Genomic DNA, 6990 nt, shown 5'->3' on the forward strand with positions numbered 1-6990 from the left:
GCAACCCTGGCACAACAATTTCCTGTGGGATCAATAAAGTTCTTATGTTATTGCCACTGGAAGCAAAACAAACTGCGAAGAAGGAACAATTTCTCAAGTACTGCACAAGTTGGGTGGCAAGTTGGCATTTCAGGTCAGTCTCTAAGAAACAAAAAATATCCAAGAAAAAAAAATAACACAAAGTATGCACAAGAAGTGTAGCAAAAAATGACATTTTTTTGTTAACATCTCTGTGTACCCTAATCTCCAATCTTAATCTCAATTTTATAAGATTGAGATTCAGTTTGTGTCTGACAATCAAAAGCATCCTGCTAATTCATAAAATGTGCATGTTCCTCACGTGTCTCCTGTCTGAATGGCTTCCCGATTACCTGATTGAGTCCACTACCTTCATGTGTTCAAATCATCTGTGTTCCCCTTGTCTTGTGCCAGTGTGGTTAATCCATGTGTGTTCACCCTAGCCTTATCCACAGCCACAGCCTTGTTTCTTGCCACGAATATCCTTCCTGTTTTTTGCCTCTGAATCAGAATGATTTTTTTGTTGTATGTTTCCTATGCAAGGCACTCTGACAGCACTGGGCTGCTCTTTCAGTGACAGACACCTGTGCACACCTGTGCTGTGTGAAGGAGAGGTGTCACTGCTCCTTCCTGCCCACTGCTGTCAGACTCCACAACAAGCACAGCTGATAGACTGGACATTTAAGCTGTTGAATGTGTTAACTGGGCAATAAATCATGTGCAATAAATGGGACAATAGTCACACCAGACCTGCAATAATACATGTGTAGTAATAATTGTGCAATAATCCTTACTCAGTGAGACCTTTCTGACTACACCAGTAATATTGCTGCCTGTCTGTGACTCCTCTGCCACAGCGTTGGGTAACGTATTGCGATTGCGTTACTTCCTGTTCTTCCACTACTCATTCACTTGCTGGCATTTGGTGTTTGGTGGTATTGGTGTACTTCAGTCGACATATTTTGTGTTAGCTTTTACTGTGGTTGGTTCTTACAAATAAGTACACAAGCACTTTAGGAAAAGTTTATTAACCGCACGATCATCTAGATTCTTTCCTTTTCCGATCCCCGTCCTGTTTGTCGTTGAGCTTAGCTTTGTGCTAACATGGCTTCTTCCCCTCACTCTCCCTCTGCCTCTCCCTCTCCCGTCTTCTGCAAGGTGTGTGAAATGTTTAGCTATTCCTCTGCCTCCTTTAGTGAGAGTGAGATGTGTAGAAAGTGTAGCTTATTCATAGCCTTGGAGGCGAGGCTAACTGAGTTAGAGGCCCGGCTTCATACTGTAGTTCACAGTCCATTAGTCCCGACAGCTAGCCAGCAGCAGTTAGCCTGTGCGGACCGGCCTACTTTAGCTACTTTAGCTGCAGCCGGGAAGTCAGGGAGGTTGGGTGGCGGTTCGAAAGAAGCGTAGTCCAAAACAAAGGCCCGTGGTTCACCTCCAACCGCTTCATGTGTCTAACCGCTTTTCCCCACTCAGCGACACACCCGCTGAGAAACCGACCCTGGTTATTGGCGATTCTGTTTTGCAATATGTGAAGCCGACACCAGCAACCATAGTCAAATGCATCCCGGGGGCCAGAGCGGGCGACTTAGAGGGCAATTTAAAGCTATGGGATGAAGAATATGTTAGTTTAAGTGAATCAACTCCATCTGGTTATATTAACTATCATGTTCCTCGAGGCACAGGCCGAGGAGGAGGAGTGGCAGCAATATACCACTCCAGCCTTCAGATTAACCCCAAACCTAAATCTATCTATAGCTCATTTGAGAGCACTCTCAGCCTGTCTCACCAAAACTGGAAGGCAGAAAAGCCAGTTTTATTAGTTGTTGTGTATCGCCCACCTGCTGCTGCTTACTCAGAGTTCCTGTCTGAGTTTTCTGACTTCTTATCTAGTTTAGTGCTCAGTACAGATAAAGTCATTATAGTAGGTGACTTTAACATTCATATGGATGTTGACTCTGACAGTCTTAAGACAGCCTTTAGTTCACTCTTAGATTCAATAGGTTTCCTTCAGATAGTGAATGAACCAACACACTGCCACAATCACATACTCGATCTGGTTCTCACCTACGGCCTAGAAACTAAGAACCTGTCAGTTGCCCCTCAAAACCCTCTCCTTTCAGACCATTCACTTGTAGTTTTTGAACTAACTCTAGAAGACTTTACAGCACACAACAAAAAGGTCTACTACACCACCTCTGAAGATAGTGTAGACAGATTTAGGGATGCAATCCCATCACAGCTCCCCTCAGCACCATGTACCAGTACAACAGACCGTACTGATTTAAATGTTACTCCTGCAGCAATTGATTCTTTTGTTAATAACACTGCAGCCACGTTGCACACAGTTTTAGATATGGTTGCCCCACTGAGAAAGAAGGTTACAAATCATAGGAGGCTAGCTCCTTGGTATAATTCAAATATACGAACACTTAAACAAACATCAAGACCGATGGAGAGGAAGTGGTACTCCTCCAAATCAGCTGAATCCCAGAGAGCCTGGAAAGACAGTCTATTGGCATACAAAAAGGCCCTTCGTGAAGCCAGAACTGCCTATTATTCAACATTAATGGAGAAAAACAAGGACAACCCACGTTTTCTCTTTAACACTGTAGCCAGACTGACCAAGAGTCACAGCTCTGTTGAGCCTTGTATTCCTGCAGCTCTTAGTAGTGAAGACTTCATGAGTTTCTTCACCAATAAAATCAATAACATTAGAGAAAAAATCAACAAAGATCTTCCCAGAATAGCCGATATAGTGCCATCTCTACAAATCTCTTTTAATCCTACTCCATCTCTGGACAGGTTCCTGCCCATAGACCTCCCCGAGCTGACCTCCAGCATTAACAAATCTAACCCAACTACATGTCTCTTAGACCCCATCCCAACTAAGCTCCTCAAGGACGTCTTTCCCTTGATTGGCGTTTCCTTCTTAGATCAGATCAACTTATCCTTAACAACAGGTTATGTACCACAGGCGTTTAAAACCACTATCATTAGACCTTTACTTAAAAAACCTTCACTTGACCCAGACATCTTAGCAAACTATAGGCCGATATCCAAGCTCCCGTTCTTATCTAAAATACTTGAAAGAGTGGTTGCAAATCAGTTGATTGATCACCTACACAGGAACAGTCTCTTTGACATGTTTCAGTCTGGTTTCAGAGCCCATCACAGCACACAAACAGCACTGGTTAAAGTCACAAATGACCTCCTCATGGCATCAGACCGCGGGCTTGTCTCCATACTTGTTTTGCTAGATCTCAGTGCTGCTTTCGACACTGTAGATCACAGCATTTTATTACACAGATTAGAACATGAGACTAGGATCACAGGGACTGCGCTACGCTGGTTCAAATCATATTTAACAGATAGATTTCACTTTGCTCAAGTTAATAATGTTTCCTCTTCATATATAAGGGTTAGCATCGGTGTTCCACAAGGTTCAGTGCTTGGGCCGATCCTGTTCACCTTATACATGCTCCCTCTAGGAAATATTATTCAGAAACATGGCATAAACTTTCATTGTTATGCTGATGACACTCAGCTGTACTTATCCTTAAAGCCTGAAGAAACAGAGCCCTTAGCCAGACTCCTGGCATGTCTTAAGGACATAAAGGACTGGATGACCTCAAATTTTTTATTATTAAACTCAGACAAAACTGAGATCATTGTTCTAGGCCCCAAACACCTTAGAAATAGAATAGCTGATAATATTCTCTCTCTGGACGGCATTACTTTGGCCTCCAGTATGACTGCGAGGAACCTCGGCGTTATCTTCGATCAGGACGTGTCATTTATTCATCACATTAAACAGACCTCTAAGACCGCCTTCTTTCACCTGCGTAATATTGCTAAGATTATGAGCGTCCTCTCTCAGAGTGATGCTGAAAAACTTGTCCATGCTTTCGTTACTTCTAGGCTGGACTACTGCAACTCACTATTGTCAGGATGTCCAAATTACTCCATTAATAGCCTGCAGCTGATCCAGAATGCAGCAGCTAGAGTTTTAACAGGAATCAGTAAAAGGGATCATATCTCCTCCATCTTAGATTCTCTTCACTGGCTTCCAGTAAAATTCAGAATAGACTTTAAAATTCTCCTACTTACATATAAGGCCCTAAATGGACTAGACCCATCATACCTGCAGGATCTAATAGTCCCATATATTCCCAATAGATCATTCAGATCACAGAGTGCAGGTTTACTTACAGTTCCCAGAATTCATAAAAGTAGAACGGGAGGACGAGCCTTTAGCTATCAGGCACCCCTGCTGTGGAACCAGCTGCCAATCAGGGTTCGAGAAGCAGACACCACCTCCACTTTTAAGACTAAACTTAAAACCTTTCTGTTTAGAAAAGCATATAGTTAGCACCAAACAAAGTGTGTAGGGCTGGTAGGCATGGTTACACTCACCTCATGATATATAGCCACAGGTAGAATAGGTCTGACTAACTGTTAATCTTTAAATCTCTATCATAGCTAAGCTGCTATAGGCCTATGCTGCCGGGGGACACAAACATGATCCACCAAGCAGTTTCCCCTCCTCCTTTTTCTCTTCTATCCTCTCCCCTCGTCAGATTAACATGCAGTTCATTATTTTGTGTCACTAACTGTGTGTCCAGTTGTGTCTCTCCCTCCCTTTCTCTCTCTCTCTCTCTGTATCTTTCTGCAGGTATCTCTCCATCCAGATCTTCAAGTTGAACTGTAGCCGGCTCTATGACCAACCCAATGTGTATTGTTGACATCTACCTGTCATTCTTCTGTGCACTGACTATCGGCGGGGTGGTTCTCCCTACGGGCCGAAATCGAACTGATAGGATAGTGATTCTCAACATCACATAAAAAAAGAATACATGAATGTTACAGCAATTCATTATAATTTTCATTACTATAATTTTCTTATAACTTGTGAAATGTTAAAATCATATTGAGGTGGTAGCAAAGAGTGAAACTAAACAGTTGAGATTTTGTTTTACTTATCTTTTTAGTAATGTCATTTCTCATGTTGTTAATTGCTTTCCTGCCTGTACAACATCCATTGCACGTCTGCCCGTCCTGGGTGAGGGATCCCTCCTCTGTTGCTCACCCTGAGGTCTCTTCCATTTTTTCCTGTTAAAGGTTTTTCTGGGAGTTTTTCCTTAGTCGATGTGAGGGTCGAAGGGCAGAGGATGTTGCTGATGTTAAGCCCTTTGAGACAAACTGCTTGTAAAAATGGACTATACAAATAAAAGTTGACTTGACTTGACTCATGTAACACTACTACTAGGATCAGTACATGTGGTGTAATTTCTATGTAAGTTATGATGAGCTAAAGTTATAGTATGCAATGCAATATGATAGCATGAAGTAGTCATGTTATGTTTCCATTAAGATTGAAAGAAAAGCAAGATACAGCTGTATTAAAAGAATACACCTGGTTAAGGGCCTGTAAGCTATAGAAGGTAAAACTGTAATTGTGAAACTGTTTTATGGTAGTGAAACACTGTCTATGGTAGCTATACACTGTCAATGTAATCTCATTGTAACTGCTGTAAACCTGAAAAAAAGCATTTATTGTAATCCTGCATAAAATAATTATTTTTTTTAAAAAATAGCACATAAAGAGGCCTGGAGATAATAGTGTCAGATGCCAGCTGAAACTTAGGCTGAAATTGGAAGGCAGCTCAGAGAGGAGAACTAGTGGTGTAAACTGTGCACAGAAGCACATAAAAATATAACGGTGTAAACTGTGCACAGAAGCACATGAAAATATAATGGTGTAAACTGTGCACAGAAGCATATAAAAATAATAAAATAATGAATAAACAGGTGCAGGATGAGGTCAGTGGAAAGTCCCCAGAAAACCTAATGGTGTAAAAGTCACCACCCAATTCAGGACAAAAAGACAAACCTATTGGAGCAAATAAAACAAAGTTGGCAAAAGGGATGGACAATAGGCGTGGAAAGGTCCAAACCTTAAGGTATATGTGAAGCCACCAGTCATTCAGAGAGACCCTTCATGTGTACCTAGTGTGCGGTTTTTCCCTTTTTTGCCGGCATTAAAGTCTTTGCTGCTCAGAATCCTGTCTCCTGTTGATGATTCTACTGACTTCGAGGGAAGATTTTCCAGAACAATTGGACACAGCTAAAACTTAGAAATTGCTGTGGTGTGGCTTTGAGTCTCTGCTCTGAGCCTACATGACATACATACATACTTAGTTTTTTTGCCTGAAACAAATCGGTACAATAATCAATCCATCCACTAATCATAACTTGAGGGACTCTAGTGTTAATAGTATTTTTCTTTTCTGTACTGTGTACAGCTGCAGGTATTTGTTTCCTGTGTATTTATTCTTTTTGAATGCTCATCCTTCCCTTGTTCTTGCATGCTTTGCACCCTATATATCCTGTTTGCTGCTGTAACACTGTAATTTCCCAGTAATGGGACTAATAAAGGATTATCTTATCTTATCTTATTTAGTCATAGAATAGCTTTAGGATTACTCTTTTGTCTTTTCCTCCGTTGGAGTGATTTATAGCTGATATTTTATCCTCTGTTATCAGAATGATTTTTTGTTCCTAGTAGTTTTTTCCTGTGTTTAGTTTTTTGGCCTCCTATTGGAGTGATCCTTAGTTTAAAGATATAGTTGTTTGTTTCATTTGTAAATTTCTTCGCCTTTTGGTTTCTTCTATTGAGAGATTATTACATTTCATAGCCGTGCGTCTTCGGGTAGATAAGCCGTGCCTTAGGAATTTTCATAATCATTTGTTTTGTCACTGCCAAGAGGAATTACCCTCTTGCCTTACTTTAATAAAGTCTGCTGAAATTACCACTTGCTCGGCATCTGAGTCCTGCCTGAACCCGAACGTGACATGATCATGTTTTATTTATTGTATTTTCTTTTCATGCTTTGTTCTTCTACCCCTCACAGTTATTTCTAAAAAATAAACTACACCCAGACTATATCTGCAAATTAGCCAGCATGGTTGTAG

The sequence above is a fragment of the Scatophagus argus genome, chromosome 3 (assembly GCF_020382885.2).
Source record: "Scatophagus argus isolate fScaArg1 chromosome 3, fScaArg1.pri, whole genome shotgun sequence".
NCBI classification, from domain to species: domain Eukaryota; kingdom Metazoa; phylum Chordata; class Actinopteri; family Scatophagidae; genus Scatophagus; species Scatophagus argus.